We start from the raw sequence: 21,075 nt of genomic DNA, 5'->3' as shown, positions 1-21,075 counted from the left end.
TGCTATGGCGGAAGACGGTGAGGAGCCATCCAGGTTGGTGGTTTCCACAGAGGAGGAGGAGGCCGCCACTGAGGCGCACATGGGGCCTGGTGGGGGCATCCCTGCTGGTGCAAGTGGTGCAGTCCAGGGGCAGGGGCAGGAGGCAGCACAGGTCACCGTGGAGGGGCCTGTGCATGTCGCTGTCCCTGGCCCTGTGGGTGCACCACCATGCACCAGCAGGGATGCCCCGTCCCAGGCCCGTCCGCAGGTAGAGGGGATGTCCATGTCATCTGCCTCCCCTCCACCTGCGGATGAGGGGACCCCTGGCCGTATGGAGAAGGTCCTGATTGGGGTCGCGATGTGCACGGCTGTGATTCGTGATGCTGTGCATGCTTCCCAGGAGGAGCACGCACGTCATCACGAAGAGCACCGTGCCGACGTGGCCCAATTGGGATCGTCCATGTTCGGGGGTTTCCTGCATGTGTCGGCCACTCTGGCGGCCCTCTCCTCCTCCGTCAGTCGTTCTCCTTGCCATCTTCCGGCCCAGATGCCACCAGGGCCCCCTGTGGACCTGCCCTGACCAATGCAGCCAGCTCGGTGGCGATCCCATCCCTGCCACAGTCGGGAGTCAGAGGTCCAGCAGGGGTGGACACCACAGCAACTGTACCCCAGCAGATGGAGGATGTGCCGGCATCATCAGGCAGGGCATGTGCACGATGGCGTCGGTGGATTCCATCAGCCTGGATGCCGTCGTGCTGGCAGAGGCAGTGGCGTCAGAGGCAGCAGCGGAGTCAACGTGGGAGGCATCATGGCTCGGGGCCATCAACATCGGAGGGGCAGGCATCGGCCGGAGGGCAGGAGGACCCAGGACGGGAAGTGTCTTCCGTGTGGCAGCGGTTGGGCCAGCATATAGGTGCGGAGCGGCGGCGGGCGGAAGAGGCGCGGCTCACAATGGTCAGGGCGGAGAACTCCATGCGGAGGGCCCTGAGGCGGGCCGAGTGCCTCGAGGCAATCCGCAGGGGGTTGGAGGAGGAGACGTTGTCGTCCCTGCGGACCCTCGGGGCCATGGAACAGTACCGCCTCCGGGACATCGAACAGGAGTTCGATGATGCCCTGGCCCGGAACACCACAGAGTGAGCCGCTGGACTTAGTGTTAGGTTTCCTTTAATTTTTTTTTTTTATTTGGTTGCGATTGGACAATGCGCCACATTTTTGTATATAGTTCAGTTTTTAGTTAGTTGTCATAGTTAGGTTTCATTTGGTTGGGCTCATGGACCCGGGATTATCTTGTAAATAGTTCTTCAATGGATTCTTTTATTTTTTGGATTTTTTTCATCGCCATGGAGCAATGGTTTTTGTTTATCATTTACACTTGGATTACTTTTCTGACTGTGACTTTGGACACCATTCATTTTGATTGTGCTGTGTGTTTTTGATTTTTTTCATGGACATTCATCTTCTTTTGGTTGTTTTGCTTTGTGGTTTTTCTCATTTCATTTCCATTCAAGTTGATTTTCAATACATTTTTATTTTCATCCTTCAATGTGTCGTATCATCTAATTGCTTTCATGCATGTCATGTTGGGTGTTTTAACATTCACTTGCAGCCATTGTGTGTGACAGACATGTGTTCATTTGCATTATTTACATTGGGTGTGTAACATGTAATTGCCTTTGATATGTGGGTGGATGTGATAGTTGGTTGGGCCTTTTGGCAGGGGAGGATGGCCATTACGGACATGATTGGGGATTGTTGGGACCCAGGTGCAGGGGGGCATGGATGGGACATGGGCGAGGGCCTGGTGGAGGGTGCCCCTGCACTGCTGGGGGGTGGGGGGGTGGGGAACATGAGTTGGACATGGGTGGGGGCCTGCTGGCAGGTGCCCCACAGTGCTGGGGGGTGGGGGGGTGGGAGACATGAGTTGGACATGGGTGGGGGCCTGCTGGCAGGTGCCCCACGGTGCTGGGGGGTGGGGTGGTGGGGAACATGAGTTGGACATGGGTGGGGGCCTGCTAGCAGGTGCCCCGCAGTGCTGGGGGGTGGGGGGGTGGGGATCATGAGTTGGACATGGGTGGGGGCCTGCTGGCAGGTACCCCGCAGTGCTGGGGGGCAGGGGGGGTGGGAGACATGGGTGGGGGCCTGGTGGAGGGTGCCCCTGGTGGCTGGGGGTGCAGGGGGACATGCGTTGGTGGGCAGTAGTGCAAGTTGACATGTGGGTTGGCTGGGGGGCATGGCCATGGTGGATGGGGTGCCTGCAGGACATGTGCAGGGTAGGCCCCTGTGGTGTGAGCCACCTGCAGGGGCCGTGGAGGGTGTAGAGGGAACACCTGGGAGGACCCACACGTGCAATTCACGTGTGGTGCTCCCGCGCACTCCTGTAATACATGTACCCTGATGAAATCGCATGTGGTGCTCCACGCGCACCCCTGTAATACACGTACCCTGATGGAATCGCGTGTGGAACTTCCCGCGCACCCCTGAAATACACGCACGCAGCCCAATCGCATGTGAAACTTCCCGCGCACCCCTGTAATACACGCGCCCAGGGCAATCGCATGTGAAACTTTCCGCGCACCCCTGAAATACACGCACGCAGCCCAATCGCGTGTGAAACTTCCCACGCACCCCTGAAATACCCGCACGCAGCCCAATTGCGTGTGAAACTTCCCGCGCACCCCTGAAATACCCGCACGCTGCCCAATCGCGTGTGAAACTTCCCGCGCCCCTGAAATACACACACGCAGCCCAATCACGTGTGAAACTTCCCGTACACGCACGCAGCCCAATCGCGTGTGAAACTTCCCGCGCACCCCTGTAATACACGCGCCCAGGGCAATCGCGTGTGAAACTTCCCGCGAACCCCTGTAATACATGTACCCAGAGCAATCGCGTGTGAAACTTCCCGCGCACCCCTGTAATACACGCGCCCAGGGCAATCGCGTGTGAAACTTCCCGCGCACCCCTGAAATACACGCACGCAGCCCAATCGCGTGTGAAACTTCCCGCGCACCCCTGAAATACACGCACACAGCCCAATCGCGTGTTAAATTTCCCGCGCACCCCTGTAATACAGGCGCCCAGGGCAATCGCGTGTGAAACTTTCCGCACACCCCTGAAATACACGCACGCAGCCCAATCGCGTGTGAAACTTCCCACGCACCCCTGAAATACCCGCACGCAGCCCAATCGCATGTGAAACTTCCCGCGCACCCCTGAAATACCCGCACGCAGCCCAATCGCGTGTGAAACTTCCCGCGCACCCCTGAAATACCCGCACGCAGCCCAATCGCGTGTGAAACTTCCCGCGCACCCCTGAAATACACGCACGCAGCCCAATCGCGTGTGAAACTTCCCGTACACGCACGCAGCCCAATCGCGTGTGAAACTTCCCGCGCACCCCTGTAATACACGCGCCCAGGGCAATCGCGTGTGAAACTTCCTGCGCACCCCTGAAATACACGCACGCAGCCCAATCGCGTGTGAAACTTCCCGCACACCCCTGTAATACACGCGCCCAGGGCAATCGCGTGTGAAACTTCCCGCGCACCCCTGAAATACACGCGCCCAGGGCAATCGCGTGTGGGAGTTCCCGCGCACCCCTGAAATACACGCGCCCAGGCCAATCGCGTGTGGAACTTCCCGCGCACCCCTGAAATACACGCGCCCAGGGCAATTGCGTGTGAAACTTCCCGCGCACCCCTGTAATACACACGCCCAGGGCAATCGCATGTGAAACTTCCCGCGCACCCCTGTAATACACGTGCCCAGGGCAATCGCGTGTGTAACTTCCCGCGCACCCCTGAAATACACGCGCCCAAGGAAATCGCGTGTGGGAGTTCCTGCGCACCCCTGAAATACACACGCCCAGGCCAATCGCGTGTGGAACTTCCCGCGCACCCCTGAAATACACGTGCCCAGGCCAATCGCGTGTGGAACTTCCCACGCACCCCTGAAATACACGCGCCCAGGGCAATCGCGTGTGGAACTTCCCGCGCACCCCTGAAATACACACACCCAGGCCATTCACGTGTAGAACTTCTCCCGCACCCCTGAAATACACGCACACGCTCCCCCTGGCCCGATCGCGTGTGAATCTTCTCGCGCACGCGTGTTCCTGACACCCGTAATACGCGTTCCCCGCTTTTGCCAGTCCGGTAAACTGGTACAGTGTTGGCGCAGCCCTTTGCGATGGTTTTGCGATCTTGATTGCTTTTCCTTGCGTGAGGGCGTTCTTGGGGGCGTAACTGGCGCTGCTGCAGGGTCGCTGCGCCACTCTGCGCCACGTCTGCTTTTGGAGGCGAGAATCCATGAATACGCTGTGCGCGGGAATTGATTTTATCGCACGCGGCTGGCACAGACATTCGCACGGGCACGCTGTGCGCCAGCCGCGTGCGACACTTTTGAGAGGAATTACATGAATCGGCCTGTAAATACTTTAGGTCAGTAACGCGCCTCGGGATGCATCTGCTTAGCCGACAGGAAGTCTTGACGTGTTCAGTATTTCTAACACATAATGTTGCAGAGAACACATAGTCACACAGTACTTTCTTCACTCGGGAGTCAGCCCAGTTCGTTGCTTACATATATGTTTTCTTTCCATAGTTTGTGTAATAGTTTTTTGGGGGGTTGTGTGTAGTGTCGTGGCAGTAAATTGCCACTCGAGGCCTTGCTGGACCGTGTGACTTCCTGTAGCACCCCATTTCTTCTGGTCAGGGCATGCATAGCCCCAGCGTGCTCCCAGCACCCCTCTGCCCTGTTGATTGTGCGTTCCGTAACCGTAGAAATCAGAGAGCAACTGCCTGGGTAGCCCAAGGCCACGCAAGAGGTGGCTTTATCATACACAAATCATGATGCTGTGTAGAAAACAGTCAACCCTTCCCCACAATTAGTCCACCCTTCACCCCCCTGCCGACGTCCTTACTTTGGTGTTATATGGGAAAAAAAATGAATTAATTCGTGGTTAGTCAAACACCTTTGTTTGACTTTGTCCCAGCATAATTCGCAAGCACATAAACCCTGCTGCGCGATCGCTGAACAAGGCTCGTAAGTGCCCAGGGACACTGACAACACACACAAGCTAGCAGCGCTGTTTCCAAGACTGTGGCTCTATTTTGTCTTGCACGTGCCACTTTCGGAAGGGTCAGAAGTTGTGACATAAGCTTCCTCCATAATTATGTTTCCAATACTAACTAGGCTGTTTGGCAATGTGTGAGGCAGACCTCTCAGCATTTCCCCCATCGGCTTTCAAATGGAGGATTCTGCAACACTTGTCAGATTTCGCTCCTATCCCTCCCAGGCCAGTTCTCCAACCTGTTTCTCTACAGTAAACTCGTCCAATCACCTACATTTATCTCTCCTTCGCTCCCACTCACTACTGCCTCTGCCCTCATCCCTGTCTTTCCCCTTGACATTTCTATCTCTTAGTCTCTACATCTATCCTGCCTTCTGTCTCTGTTTCTACCCCTTTTTGACCATTCACTGTATTGATTCTTCTTCCACCTCTTCCTTTGTCTTCCCCAGGCAGCTGTCTTCAAGGCGCTTTCCGAGGCACCCGAATAAGCATCTATTTTGGGCTATGTATTTTTCTTTTTGCAAGTTGCAGTTATAGCATGTTTGTTTCTGCCGTTGTCTCTGTTATGATCATCACAAGACATTCCATCTCGGTGTTCAGTGCAGAAATATTTGACCATAACACATCAAGTGGCCATTGACTTCATGTGCCACAATGAATGCTTTTTTGTAATTTGTCTATCTTTCCTATATCCATGGCATGCTGTTTAGGATGTTTGTTTGCATATATGAGGTAACGAGTGCTCAGAGTACGGGATGTCCTGTGAGTGCGCTGCTTTCCCTATTTTGCCAACCTCTGATGCCTGAGAAGTAGATGCACGCAGGAGTGACATGTGGCCAAATTTGAACCAGACCTGCACATGAACTTAACTGGTCTGCTGTTAAACCTCAGTTACCAGTTTAATGGTATCCATTACAGAATAAGTGCTCATTTTACTATAGCCGATATGATAGCTCAGTGGGTTGAGCGCTCGCTGCTGCAATGTGTGTGTTATCTGCAGGTTGCAGGTTTGAATCCCAGCAAGGCCATCTCAGCCTTTCATCCTTCTGAGATCGTCGGATAAGTACCAACACAGGTTCAGTGATATTGTATGCATATTTGATCTATAAAAAAGAGCTTAAACGTAATTGCTATACAATAACATATCATTTGGTCTGCATGCTGTCACACTAATTTGACAATATGGATCTCCACACACAGATATTAATGATATATATGGTGATCCATTCTTATATGCGAAGTTATGATATTTTATGAGTTGTGTTGTAATGTAACAGTCACATGAAACCTGCATAAGTAGCATTTTCTGTAAAGTTGTGAATTGACGCAACTCACGGATGCTGGTTAGAGGCCACTTTTTTTAGGCGAGGGGTGGGCCACTTTTCTGATGCGAGGGGTGGGCCACTTTTTTTTGGGTGTCTGGGCCTATTTATTGTCCCAGTCCGACCCTGGCTAATGTCCCTGCCCATTAAAGCCTGAGCGCTATTTGTTATCACGATGCAAGAGTACCCCTCCCGCTGTCAAAAAACTGAATTCTGAGGCAGCCCTGTTATGTGGACAATCAGTCATCATTTTTATCGAGCAGAGTAAAACAGGAAAATGATGCAACTGGCACGCGTGCTCCACGTACTGTGCACAAAACATTTTCTGAGCGATTTCTGCAACTTCAAATGTTCAGCCGCTGCCAAACTGCAGCTGAACGTAGGGCCCGTGTGACTGAGGGGGAGAGGCAGGGGGATGCGTTGCCTCGCGTCAGTTGGCTGCTTACACGTCACAGCATCTGACCCCGCTTCCTGAAGTGGGCTAAAGAGACTGCGCAGCTCAGTGACAGCCGAGGCTTGCAACTGCTCCCTCCAATACATCCCAGTGACAGGTTTTGTTGAGCGTGACTGAATTAGTGCGGTTCAGGCGGGGATACACTTGCAAGTAGCTCTGGGCAAATGATGGGTTTGGGAGTTGAACAGGATTGTCTCTAGTAGGCAGGGCCGGCCTTAAGGGCAGCAGCGCCCTGGGCGAACTGGCGCCCACACCCCCTCTCGCCCACCGCGCCCCCCTGATTAACAGGGGGCGGGGCCAGGATGGGCAACTTTTTTGTTGTTGTTGTTTTAACCTCCTCGCTCTGGAGAGGAGGTTAAATAGGTGCCGTTAGCACCCCATTGTCATTGAATGAGCCCGCCATCGCGGGTTCATTCAATGACAATGAGGCGCCTGCCACACCTTCTGCCACCAAGCCAGTTCGGGGGAGGGCTTGAAAGACTCCCCGGAGCTGGCGTGGTGAGGGGCTAATGGCACCTTTTCTTATGAAAAGTGTCCACGGTGGAGGGACGCATTTAAATTCACCCACCGCCACAGGCACCTTTTACAGTAAAAGGCCGCCTGCTGTGCCTTGTCCCACAACGCCAGCTCGGGGGAGCCCTTGAAAGACTCCCCCGAGCTGGCGTGGCAGGGGCAAAAGGCGCCCTGGTGGGCGAGGCGCCTGGGCGGTCGCCCGGCTCGCCCCCCCTAAGCCCACCTCTGCTAGTAGGGTAGTGTGTGTGGAGGGCGGAGTTCTACCACGGGGACTTGCGGCACCAGTGCGTGCCAAAGACACACGTGCAACGCAACTAGGCGGAGAACGACGAGGCACGGATGTAAAGCAACATTCAGTTGGGCTGTTTGCGAATGAGAGTTTCTTCACCATTTAGACGGATTCCTCATCTGTTTCCGGCTCTTTGCATTTTTTGCCAACATTGTGACCCTATGAACAGGGCCGGCCTTAAGGGCAGCAGCGCCCTGGGCGAATTGGCACCCCCCCTTGCCAAATAGGGCACGTCAGCACCCCATTGTCATTGAATGAGCACGCCGCCGCGGGTGCATCCAATGACAATGAGGTGCCTGCCACGCCTTCTGCCACCATGCCAGCTTGGGGGCGCCCTTGAAAGACTCCCCCGAGCTGGCGTGGTGGGGGGCTAATGGCACCTTTTGTCATTAGGGGCACCTGCCGCTGTGGGCGCATTTTACAGCAAAAGGCTGCCTGACGCGCCTTCTCCCACATGCCAGCTCGGGGGAGCCCTTGAAAGAATCCCCCGAGCTGGCATGCCGGGGGCTAAAGGCGCACTGGGGGGCGTGGCGCCCCAGGCGGTCACCTGGCTCACCCCCCCTAAGGCCAGCTCTGCCTATGAAAGACCCACAGGGGTTCCTAACGAGATACACACATGGTTGGGGTACCACAGAGTTCAGGACAGCATACTCTTACTGATGAAACACAGAGACGTATGGGCCATCATTCAGTCAGTCCCCCAATAATTAATTTAGCTAGAGTGACCAGACATTCTGGATTTGTGGGGTGAAAGGGCAGTCCTGGTTTTTCACACCATGCACCCGTGTCCCAACAAACCTCTTTAAAACAGTCAAAGTTTCCAGTTTTAGGAAAAGAGTTATAAGCTATATCTTTACACGGAGCCCTTCTGATTAAATGGGGGCAGGGTGAGCGAGAGCTGGCTTAAGCATGGTGTGACGAAACCAGAAAATTTGTTCCCTTCTCACCAAAGGGGAACCACCGTCTTTGGGACTAGGGAGGTGAGCCCGCTCGGCTTAACACCCCTACGGACAGGGCAAGTGGGATGACCCCCACTTAGGGGACAGGCGGTCCCTAGAAAAGGATATCAGTTATCCTCGCTAGTCCCAAGATTCCAATCCTACAAGTGTTGGCTGCATGGGGGTTCAAATGTATAATGATGGGGAACTACTTGTAAGGAAGTTTGGTGTGGGTTTTGAATCTCTGTGTGCACAGGGTCTGCTGGGATCGAGAGAGAGCCATGGAAAGTCACACCCCCCTAACAGAAGGATAAAGATCCAATCATCTTTGGAACAAGGAGAGAGACATTCGCAGAGCTGGAGATATGCAGAACCCTCCGCCTGGGAGGTGTGTGTGCCGAATCAACTTCCGGGGCATCAGTCGTCCAAGGATGAATATCGGTTTCTAAACTATCCATCAGCCCCACACATCTACTACACCAGAAGAGATCAGAAAAGATTGCCAACACAAGCAAATTATAAACCTCCTTGTCCAGGGAACGGCAGGCCTATCTCCATAAGGTCGTGGATCATTGGTTAGTTGGTTAGTTGCAACCCAGTGAAAATATAATTATTACCCACTGATTAAAGAGACTGTCCAGTCAAGGTTGTATACAAATATCTACTTTATTATTACTATAACAGACTGTTCTAGCACACTACAAAATACAACCCACCCTCTAAAGGAACACAGAGGACAGACAGTTTCAAGAAGGAAATGGATGCACTCTGGATACTGACTGGAGGGTAATCAGTAAATTAATTAATCGCAATAGTTAAAGGATACTTGGTTTCAGCAGAAAGGGAGCAATGGGTAGTAAAATGTCACTAGGGCCTTCAGAGAAGGACCAGGGGGACAGAACCACAATGTAACTTGTGCTTGAAAATCTTGCTGCTCGACAGGTTCGAGCCGGTTTCAGGGAGCTTTGCAGCTTCTAGGACAGAGTTCAAGACGGGAGGCAGCTGCAGGTACCAGGGGGCAGACAGTTCGACAATGAACTGGAAACGCTCGGCTGCGACAGTGCAAGCCACCCGACAATAGGCGGACTGAGGAAGCAGCACTGCAGACCTACTGGAAGCCCGCAGGAGAAAGCTCTACCAAAAGCAAAGAATCAAGAAGATGCAGAGGAACCAGCGACGCCTGGATCAAACTCCTCTATTCTCCCAAGGAGCACCGCAATGAGATGAGAGGTACGCAGTGAATTCAGGGAACCAGGAGCCATACCCCAAGGCAGGGTGAATGAATCCACACCACAAGGCGGGTTGGTGGGAGCCACCACACTCCAATGAAGGGTGTAGAGAAGCCCAAGACAGGGCACAAGAAACCGGACCGGAGACACCAGATCCGAAAGAGGGGTGAAAGAAGCCATACCCAATGGCGGAGTGAAAGAGGCCAGATCCCAAAGCAAGGAGAACAAAACCATACCCCATGATAGCGTGATAGAAAAAAGACCCCAAGGCGGGGTGAGCGAGACCAGGTCCCTAGGCGGGGTGAGCGAAACCACTCCCCAAAGAGGGTGATTGAGACCAACAACCCAGGCAATGTGAAATCCAATAGCTGTCTCAAGGGCAAGAAAGCTCAAAAATGTCTTGGTAAAGAGTACCAGGGGTACACTCACTACAGGGGAAAGAACACAGACCAGACGGTCCTCAAAAGGGATAAAAGAGAACCAGAGACATTTTTGTGGCTTTAATGGAACTGTGTACGAGAAAGGCCAATTAAAAAGACATTCAGCCTTAGACTGTGAACCAGGGGCAAAGAACCCTATTGCAAAAGTCATACCAAGGTGGGGGGTCAGAAACCAGCCACAAATCAATTGTGAGGGTCAAGGGCCTAAGTGTATCTTTTGTTGGATTTGTGTTTTGTTTGTAGTGGTCGGGCAGAGCTTAGGTTAGTATAGGATTCTGGGCAGGGGATATTTTCTTTGTTGTAAAGGCATCCTAATGATCACCCTCCGGATATATCCTTTACAGAGTAGAATCTTAGGCAGTGGGGATAGCTCAGGTATGTGTTAAGAAAATAAAAGGAAGCAAAATACAATGTTTGCTTGTACGTCTGCTTATTCTGATCTACCACACTGGTTAGAGCCAAATGCCTGGCTGTGGTTATGCTCGCGTGTCTGTGTGAAAGAAGAGCCCAGCTAGAGACAAGCCAAGCATCATCCGCTGTTATATTCACAGAGTAGAGTAAAGTGACACTGTCAGTAAGTGACAGTTCAAGCAACTGCATGCAAACATCTAGCTGTCCAGAGTACTTTGTTTATCTCTTGCCTATCAGCAATTGCATGTTGGTGCAAAGCTAAAGATGCAATGGGATCATGCATGTTCTGAAATTTGTAAAATTGCATCTGTGCAACCAGGATTTCTGGCTTCCACACTTGACCAATCTATGCAGTCTTGGGAAAATCACTCTACTTGAATTTGTCACATTTCTTTTGTCTACCATCATTTGGATCACTTAGAAATGATGATGTTAAATGTGCACTACACAAAAAGCTACATATATGTATATATGTATATCCAAGTCACATAGTCCACAATGCCACCTAGTAGCCATCGCTGAAAGTTCACCTCCAGATCTGAGCCACAACAGCAAGGCATTGTGGGTATGCAAATTAACTCAAATGCAAATCTTTTTCTCCAGAAAATTGTCTTTGTCTATGAGGGCAATGCTATATTATAAAATACTTCAAAAACCCAAAACAAACATTTTGCAAGAACAACTAACTACTTGGTTTCACCCTTAATAGGAATTGTCCCAACAGCCTTGTGGTTGGAGCATTTGGCCATGTTTTCACAACACCAAGAAAGTTAAGGTGGGTTTACAGGGGTTTGAAAAGAACCCTTTCACCTGAAATGTGAAAGTAGGAAAGTTCATTTGAGCCAAGTCACACAATCCACAACGCCATCTAGTAGCCATCGCTGGAAGGTCAGCTCCAGTTCTGAGCCATAACAGCAAGGCATTGTAGGTATGCAAATTAACTCAAATGCAAACTTTTTTTCCAGGAACATTCTTTGTCTATGAGGGCAGTGCTATTTTATACATAGCTTAATCAACTCAAGACAGACATTTTGCAAGGCTGCCAGGATAAGGTGAAACCAGGTAAGTAGTTGTCCTGATAGCCTTGCAAAATGTCAGGAAGAACTTCATTTCCCATCAAGTCTGGCTGGGACGTGACAGGACGCACGAGGGAGAGGCTATTAAGTCGGCTTCTTAAGCTCCACCCCAGCTCATGCTGCTTGCTGGTGATTACGGATGTATGCAAGCACGGATTAAGAGCAGGAGCAGCTGAGGACGCAGGTTTGAAACTGTGGGGGTACAGCAATCACGAGGAACGGCCAAGAGCAGTTGAGGGCTGGAGGAATTTGCCTTCCTCTGCAGCGTCACTCTGCAGCTGCTGCTGCAGGTCACGTCTCACATGCAGAGTTGAGTAGCTGTATCCTGCGTGCCTGTAATATTCCTGGGAGGCTGGCAAGTCAGCGGCATGCTGTTACAACATCCTTCCAAGTTTGCCTGACGGTACTGCGGTCGGTCCCTCAGACCAAAGATAAGTACTTGCTGGCGATCTGCATAGTGTGTTAGCTGTTTTGGTGGGGAACGGTGCATGGGCCAAACTAGGTTCTTCGCATGGAAACTAATGCCTATTCCAAAACACAGAATGCTTCGGATACTAGAGGACGATTGATTGGGCATTTTCATGTTACTGCAAAACCCATTTCATGTTTCCATGTTGTTTGCAGTGGCATATGTATTTGTTTTGTTAATGTCAGGGTTTAATGAGCCCATTACATGTGGTTATGTTTGTGCTATTGTCTGGCGACCATCTGCTACTCTTTGTTGAAGGAATGTATGAGCACGTTTGACAGGAGGACAGGAGGATACCGGTTTTGGGAACAAAGGCTCTTGAGTAAGGAAGTGCCTTCTGTTTCCGGGCACTTGATTAAGATGCTATCTGGTCAATCAACTATTGAAGGTACTTATGATGAAATGCACATTACTTGGTTGCAAGTGATTTGTGTTTCCCCATTCTTCCCCTTCCTATCCATTTACTTTTGCTAACTCTCTTTCTGGTGTTCCTAACTTCCCCTACCTGTCCACAACTTCTCCCTAACTGTCTTCCTTCCGCTGGCTGCCAGGTGGTGACCTGTTACTTACAACCAGGAACCCGTGCCATCCTACGGTGGAGGGTCGACTTCCATTCGGCTTCCATGGTCAGGGTGAAGTTATGTTAGTTCTTCAATTGATCTGACAGCTCTGCCACTTATGAGCTTTGCTTCTCTCCAAACAGAAAGGTTATGTAGATCGACAACACTATTTGGTGGGCAAATGGGTTTGCCTGGATCATTTTGCTTTACTGTATAAGGAGCGTGCCAGGACAATTCCTTTGACTCTTCACCCGTGCTATTGGCAGTGACCATGGGGTCTCCACGTACTATCCAATTTGTGAATAAGGAGGTGGGAGGTCACACTGGCCTTGGGCAAGGGGGATGCTTGCACAGGCATGAGGCTTTTCACCTGCCACACAGCCCTTTCATTTTTGTCCACAATCGCAATCCAGGACATGTGTGTGCTGCTTGTTTCTCTTACTTCTGCCTGTTGAAAGACTAAGGATAGCTAAACCCACCAGATGCTATGCACAGTAACTAGCTCCAAGTATATGTGAAACAATGATTTTAAGTAGCTGACTTCTCAAACAGTTTTGTTGTTGTGTTTCTAGGTCTTTAAAGTAAAGATGCAAAACACAGGGTATTGTTTAGACTGGCATTACTTTGCATTTTGGTATGTGTAGAGTTTCGATTAACACTGATGAATATAAATCTATCACCACTCTTTTGGCATAAAATAAGGTTTTATCATTTGCGAGGTTGGTTTATATTGTGATTTGTGTACTTTTAAGTCATCTTTATGAAGCAGAGCATTATTTTAGCTCCCCAAAACTGCATGTTAGCACGCATTTATTTCTGTTAGTGATGAGAAGATATGATGATCAAGTATCTAAAGTTCAGACTTGGATCAAATCCCATCTGACAGGAAGTGAGTGATACTGGATAAATCATGTCATTTCACTGTGACGGTTTGTGTTGTGGGAGTCAGTGAGGATGATTCCAGATATGTGTTTGCTTTTGTAGGGGTTAACGAGGCAGAATAACAGGTATGGGTTTTGTGTTTGAGGGTGGGGAGGTGGACGGCAAGGTATGCATCTTTTGCCGGCTCGGTTCAGATTTGGCTTTTAGTGCCTAGTCAGGTCACATGATGTAGCCCTGGCTCAGCTCTACCTATGAATTTGTTGGCTAGCCCACCTCTACTTTAGATAACTCGTCAGAGTTCAGGTGCAGGGAATAGATAGCGTGGCTTAAACATCTAGTGTAGCAGTCAGAAAGACAGAAAGCTAAAAGGAATACATTACTTGCCCTATTACCAAGGTAATGACCCGAGTTATACCGGTCTTCTAAATAATATTCACTGAAATTAAGAAAACTCTGATATACCCATCATTCTCTAGGCTGAGCCATTCTGAGTGGTCATATTTGAGGGCCCTGCATTTGATGTCCCTTTTCTGTATTTAATGTTGGCAAATTGTCCCAATATTCGGGTTTGAACAATCTGGCACCCTAAATCTAGCAGCACAATGAATGCTGGGATAAGGGCACATAGCTGAAGCATTGGGCCGCCACGTTGTCTTGTTTTAGTTTATTTTTAGTCGCGTGTTTATCACATCTGAATAGAAAACAGGGATGCTACTGTTTAACAATCAGACCCAAAGGTTTCCACTGAAATGGCACTGCAACACTACATAATGGCCCTTGCAAGCTGCAACTGGCTAGATACAATGACACATGCCAAGGTGGCTTTAATGATGCCATCAATGCGCAAGAAAGTGAGTGGCATATGGCAAAGGTTAAGGTTAATTGGTGGCAGATATGTGGTATCCAATAGCAGTCAACTTGTGGCTTGACAAAAACTGTGCTGTGTCTCTACAGCTATACTAGATACATTTTAATCCCCTGTCTAGAGCCTCCAGCAACCAGGCCAAGATCTGCAGAGGGAGGACAATGACTCTTCAGGGTCTTCACATTAGGGATATGGGAGTAGTCAGAGGACGATGACTCTACAGGTTCTTCACATTAGGGATATGGGAGTAGAGGGAGGACAATGACTCTTCACGGTCTTCACATTAGGGATATGGGAGTAGAGGGAGGACGATGGGCGGTGGCCATGTTAGGCAGTGTAGCCTGATGTGGAGTAGCCTTGTGTATGGTCCTTTACTCGAACTGATCGAATTGCAAAGGCGGAGGAGTAGAGAGCAGAGAGCCGTGCAGCGAGGTAACCAAGGCCATCGAGGACTGCAGTCAATCCTATGGTACTCGGGCAGCCCTTTCTCCTCGCTGCGGTTGCACCTGGTTCTCGGCCCCAGAACTCCAGACCTCCAGCTCCATTAGTCTCGTTTTCCTGAAGGTCTGAGATACTTACGTCTCTTGACGGTGCACAGCACAGCATCTGCCGGCTGACGGATGTTTCCTGTGCCAGAGTGAGTACGTTTAACAATATCCCCAGTGTTCCATCAGGCAAGTAGCCTAACGCCGGTGCTCTTCTGGGGTTATCTTGTCCTGGTCCTTTTTTTTCTCCCTCAAGCGCTCTCCTAACTTTTCTAAGTGCCATGCCAGTTATGAGGTCCTGCACCTCAAAAGGCCCGAATACGGGCATAGATATGTCCATGGAAGTCGATATAGACTACACTGCGGGGCTGGACACACTTATTATCCAGCCTTAAGCCACGAACAGGGAGAAACTCCCCACACAATCACCCTCTACTGCCCCTCACAGGAGTGGCAATAGGTTTTCTGAAGTTTTGGCACTAAGTGCAAAAAGGAGACAGAAGCTCCAGCAGGAACAACTCTCCTTTTCTACATTTTTGAGCATCAGTAATGCTTTCGAGAATGATCTGAATCTTGACAAAAATCCTGTTTACCACCTCCCTTTCATGTCCAAGCTTATACCTCTAAAGGCAGCCAACCTTCACGATCATGGAGTGAGAGATGGGAGTTACCCTCTGAATAAGGAATCTGAGAACCACAAATACTACAGCCGTTGGGCGCACAGGATGGGATAACTCTACAAGCCCCAAAAGGGACGCAGACAGGGGTATGCCCTGCAGGAAGTACAGACATGGTGTTGATGGACTCCAAAGCATCAGTTATGTGGCGACACCTCAGGGCACAGATGCTGCACAACCTTGTAGCCTGTTGTAACATGGAGGACTTCCAGGGATGGGTGGCATCTGTGGGCCCATTTTTGCCCATGCCACTTTTACCACACTTACAAAACTTTATCCAAATCGAACCAGCACCTGAAGATATAGACAAATCCACTCAAACTTGTCCCGACTTTTATAGTGTCCATCAGCGTTGCCAAACAGACCTCACAGAACTTCCCCCTACAGTTGTAACTATGCAAACAAAGGCTGTCATGCCCGCTCCTTATTTGGAGGGTGAATCAGTACAGGAGGTTGCCCCCCTGGTGGGCCACAAATCACATCAATCACCCGCCAAAATGAGCACAGTGGCGAATGCCAAAATCAAGCAGGTGATTCCGGGTAGTCTGCACGTAAGGAAATCGCAAATGCCTAATATCGAGAATGTGATCACCAAAACTTTTGTCATGGACCAAAGGAACTTTGTGATCACCAATATCAGAAAACTGGATGAGTAAGAATCTAGAGAATCTTTGAGAAATAAGGTCCTTGCCTAGTTACGACAAATGACAGGCCCCGGTGTGGTCAGATTGTCTGATCTTAAGATCTTACGCTGGATAGATTTGAGGGATTGGTGCTCTGAACATACCTGCGACTGTGTGCTAGAGGGCTGTGGGTTTAGCACCTTAGCCTCCTAGCTTAGAGCATGTAAATCCCCTCCAATGTGAGGTACAATCTGTAAACTTGTACTTTGATGTTTCTGGCAGAACTGTTCACCTCTATTTTCCGATTAATTGACCCCTCTGTGGTAATCGATTCATTAGTGTGTCAGACGGGTTACTGTTTTTGGGCTATTTTGCTGTTTTTGTATATCATTTAGTCTGCCCTTCCGTTTATGTTTTATGTTTTATGTTTTGTGCGACGGTTGGTTATGTTTGTGCCATCATGCCTACGGGTCCATTGAGCACGGTATAAATGTAATAAAGTAAAGCAAAGTAAAGATGACTCTTCAGAGTCTTCACACTAGGGATATGGGAGTAGAGGAGGGACGATGACTCTTGAGGATCTTCACATTAGGGATATGGGAGTAGAGAGAGGAAAATCACTATTCAGGGTCTTCACATTAGGGATATGGGAGCAGAGGGAGAACAATGACTATGCAGGGGCTTCATACTAGGGGTATGGGAGAAGAGGGTGGATGATGGCTCTTCAGGGTCTTCACACTGAGGGTATGGGAGTAGAGGGAGGACGATGATTCTTGAGAGTCTTCACATTAGGGATATGGGAGTAGAGGGAGGACGATCACTATTCAGGGTCTCCACACTAGGAATTTTGGAGTAGAGGGTGGATGATGACTCTTCAGGGTCTTCACACTGGGGGTAAGGGAGTAGAGGGAGGACGATGACTCTTGAGGGTCTTCACATTAGGGATATGGGAGTAGAGGGAGGACGATCACTTTTCAGGGTCTTGACACTAGGGATATGGGAGTGGAGGGTGGATGATGACTCTTCAGGGTCTTCACACTGGGGGTATGGGAGTAGAGGAAGGATGTTGACTCTTCAGGGTCTTCACATTAGGGATAAGGGAGTAGAGGGAGAACAATGACTATGCAGGGTCTTCAAACTAGGGGTATGGGAGTAGAGGGAGGATAATGACTTCAGCATTTTCACACTAGGGATATGGGAGGGCAGATTCCAAACTTCCTATTCCCTGAGCTTCTAAACTTTCTGGAGAAGGATGTGCTATAATGTCTCCCTAATTACAGGTCATCCCCTCCATAGCTGCAATTCCACTTAATCTTGTGGAATTCATAGAATCTTCATTATAGAGATTCCCAGATTAAAATGGGCCTCATTACGACCCTGGTGCTGACGGAATGAAGGGGGTCGGTACGGTACCGGCCCCCTTCATTCCATCAGGGCCGATTACGAGGTTACCTTTGCGGGACCCGGATCAGACGTCTGGTAAAACCAGACGTCTCTTCCGGGTCCCGTGAGGGGAAGAGGAAGGTAACAACGGGACACTTGTAATGTGCCCGTTGTTACCTCCATCCTCATTCCCATTGAGCCTTATGGGGGCTCAATGGGAATGGGGAATGGGTCCTGCAAGGAGGAATTACCGGGTCCTCCTATGTCGGAATGACCCGGTTATTCCTCATTGCAGGAACCCGGTAATGGAGCCCGGTTTGGAGGCAGCCATGGAGCCAATAGCTCCATGGCTGCCTCCAAACTCGTAATGAGGCCCATTGTGATTCGCTGGCTCAAAAGTGGGCAGTCATGAAATGTTTGCACCCAGCACTCCAGCAGTGAGGATGTGGCTTATGGATCTGTTATTTGGTGTAGTAAGAATGGGGAAGACTGGAGTAGTTAGTTTAGCTATCGCCAACTGCACACAGGTTCTGGGAACTTACGAAGTGAGGTAGCCCGCCTATCTTACATATAGGAGGCAGATGATATATCGTGGTGACATGAAGGAGTCTGTCATCTAGTTACTACGTAAGGGGCTGTTAATTGGGCATGCACCGAGAGCCACAATGTTTGAATCTTGTGCTGTGTGTGTTGAAGGTTAATTTCTTATGTGGCACTGCTGGGGGTACTTAGAGCCACACTGCAAGTTGCAAAATATTAAATGGGCAAAACCTTCGGTACGCAGACTATCCATATCATACCTGGGAGCAATGGAGGCATTTCAGTAATCCAGTCCATGGCGAATGTATACATGAGTGTTTAATCATTCACACCAGGGATGTTGCTAGGTCTGGACAAGACCCGGGGCTATGCTAATGTCGGGACTGTCGGGACTCGGGCTAGCTAGCCTTTTGGTTGTAGCTCATGAGATTCTATCCGGGGCTACAACCAAAAGACTAGGGGCTATAGCCCCCTTAGCTACCCCCCTAGCAACGCCTCTGATTCACACAATAGTTTATTACAAACCCTGTGCGCATACAGCTAATCATATGGGGCAAACATACAGGTGTATCGACCCATGTTCAAGTTATTATGCTGCAACATTTGGTGCTGTGGACTTAGAAAATCCAAGATGGCCGAAAAGCCCACATTTGCGCCAGAATCCAGGAAAACCGCACAGTTTTTGAGCACACCAAAATGGTCACCTGACCTGCCACCCACCAGTGCAAGCGTGATGGGCCAGAAGCGCCATGGTGAAACGTGGTGCCAAAGGAAAAACAGCAGTGCCTGTTAGCTCAAAAAGCGCTTTGAAATCACCTTTGTTTCTCTGAAATGCAAGCTCAAAATGCCTATTTCAAACATTGCAAGATATTCAAAAGTCTTACTGAACACCAGCAGACGTCTGGTAGAATGAAATCGTGTGTTCATACCAAATCTGGAAAGATGAAGAGCCTAAAATAATGTTCATAACAAAACTGGCTGAGCTGTGGATGTCAGCAGCTTAAGTGAAATGGGATTTAAAGCCACTAAAATCAAAATGTTTAAAATAAATGAGTGACCTACTTTTGAGTGTCACATAGGTTGCAACTGTTTAAATGTCATAGTTTTGAACTTAGAATCATGCATGTGTCAAAATTGTTTGATTTGAATGAAGAAAAATGGGAACAAAAGTGACCTTTGGCTAAGGCCTGGCTTAAAGGAGATTGAATTCTGCCCAGCAACTACCCACGACAGGAGTTGAAACTTGCCCAGCAACTGCATTCGCTACCCCACCAAAAGGAGATTACACCTCTCTGATTGAATCAGGGGAGGGCTACCTGGGACTGCAGGAAAACAGAACAATGAACTTCCCTTTGCTCCAAGCAATTGCTAAATCAGGGGGTCGTAAATGGCTTCCTCTTGGAAGGAAATGGGAGGGGCACTGCCTCTGTGAGCCAGCTGAGCTTGGAGGAAGTGGACAAACCAGAAATTCCCCCATGTGCTTTTGGAAACCCCACCCCTCTGGGCCAGAGCATAATTTAAGAAAGATGGATAATTCATAGTACATAATTGTCAAAATTATATCAATAATATCATTATTCCTGTGATTTTTCTGTGCACATTTTAAGAGGTGTTAGGACTCTGTGGTATGTTCTGGGGGGTAGTAGTGGAAAATAGGGTATTACTCCAAATGTATGTATGTTAAAAATCTGACACTTCATCATCTGATGCCCATATTCCTTGCACACATTTGTGTAAATTCTGGAAAAGTTTAGAGGTTGTGTTCTGGATGAAAAGGGCAGAATTATGTCAGAAGTGAACACAACATCTTACAAAGACAGGGATCAGATGGTTTGGCGCTACAGAAAATATGTTAACTGGACATATACTATTAGAAAAATTGTACATAGATAAATATGCATTGGAATCAAAAATAGATTTGTGTGCAAAGTGACAAGGGGAGTGTTATTTCTGTATGTCATAAAAATGATGCCTGATGACACAGGATGACTCACAATTCAGTTCCCCATTCAGGCGACAGAGAATCGCATAGCCTATCAGGATCCTCAGAGGGTTGGGCATAGAAAGTCAGCCTTCCCACCCACTTTCAAAAGACATGAAAAGAGCCACTGAGACCCAGGTAGGGACATTCACTTTCCACTTCAAACTGATTTCTTGCGAAGCGCTTTGCCAGAAGACTCCGGAACCAGAACTTAGAATCCAGACTTCAGAACTTGTAGCGGAGAGGCCTAGTCCACAAGCTGCATCCTTCAGAGGCCTCAAAATCTTTTGAAACCTGATATTCAACAGCTGTTTGATTCTGTCTAGAACCCTGTGCCAGAACCCAGAAAGCAGAGCTGTATCCAGGACCGCAGTGACCCAGACCAGACCGCTGTGCAGTGCCGATAGAAGACCAGACCGCTGTGCAGTGCCAAGAACTTTTGCCAGACCCAGAGATCCAGACCAGCAGAGGAGAGAGAGCCGCAGCTAAACCTGTTGACCAGATCTGTGACGGGGCCCATTCCTTCCAAAATTAGGAGTGAGTATCCAGCCAGAGCTGTGCAGAACCAATCTCTTAGTCTAAAATAATCTCATCCCATCCATCTCAACCTATTTAGAACTGCATAGAAATCATGTGTCCATTCTGTGATTTCAAACCTGTGAAAGTGTCATTTGTCATTTGAATCTTACTTTATTTCTGAGAACCTACCTCCACTAAATTGCCTGTATCATTTTAAAGCTAAGATCCTCAGCTTTCCAACAAGCCCAAAACCGACTTTCTACTCTTTATAGTTTTTCTGTAATCACGCTCGACGCACTCGGAAAAAGTGCTGCGAATTGCAATTTGACTCAACTTCTTCACCTGTCAAAAATAGCTGTCTTTTGCTTC

At 49.3% G+C, this 21,075-nt stretch overlaps 1 protein-coding gene across 4 annotated transcripts in view; it reads right to left on the bottom strand.

The window, feature by feature from the left end:
- LOC138567460 (voltage-dependent T-type calcium channel subunit alpha-1H-like) overlaps nucleotides 1–21,075 on the bottom strand; it is a 1,148,189-nt gene that overhangs the window by 194,763 nt on the left and 932,351 nt on the right. The gene's annotated exons all lie outside the window — the stretch shown is intronic.

The sequence above is a fragment of the Ambystoma mexicanum genome, chromosome 2p, assembly GCF_040938575.1.
Source record: "Ambystoma mexicanum isolate Mex_15411 chromosome 2p, UKY_AmexF1_1, whole genome shotgun sequence".
Classification (NCBI taxonomy): domain Eukaryota; kingdom Metazoa; phylum Chordata; class Amphibia; order Caudata; family Ambystomatidae; genus Ambystoma; species Ambystoma mexicanum.
This window is presented reverse-complemented; position numbering and strand designations above follow the sequence as displayed.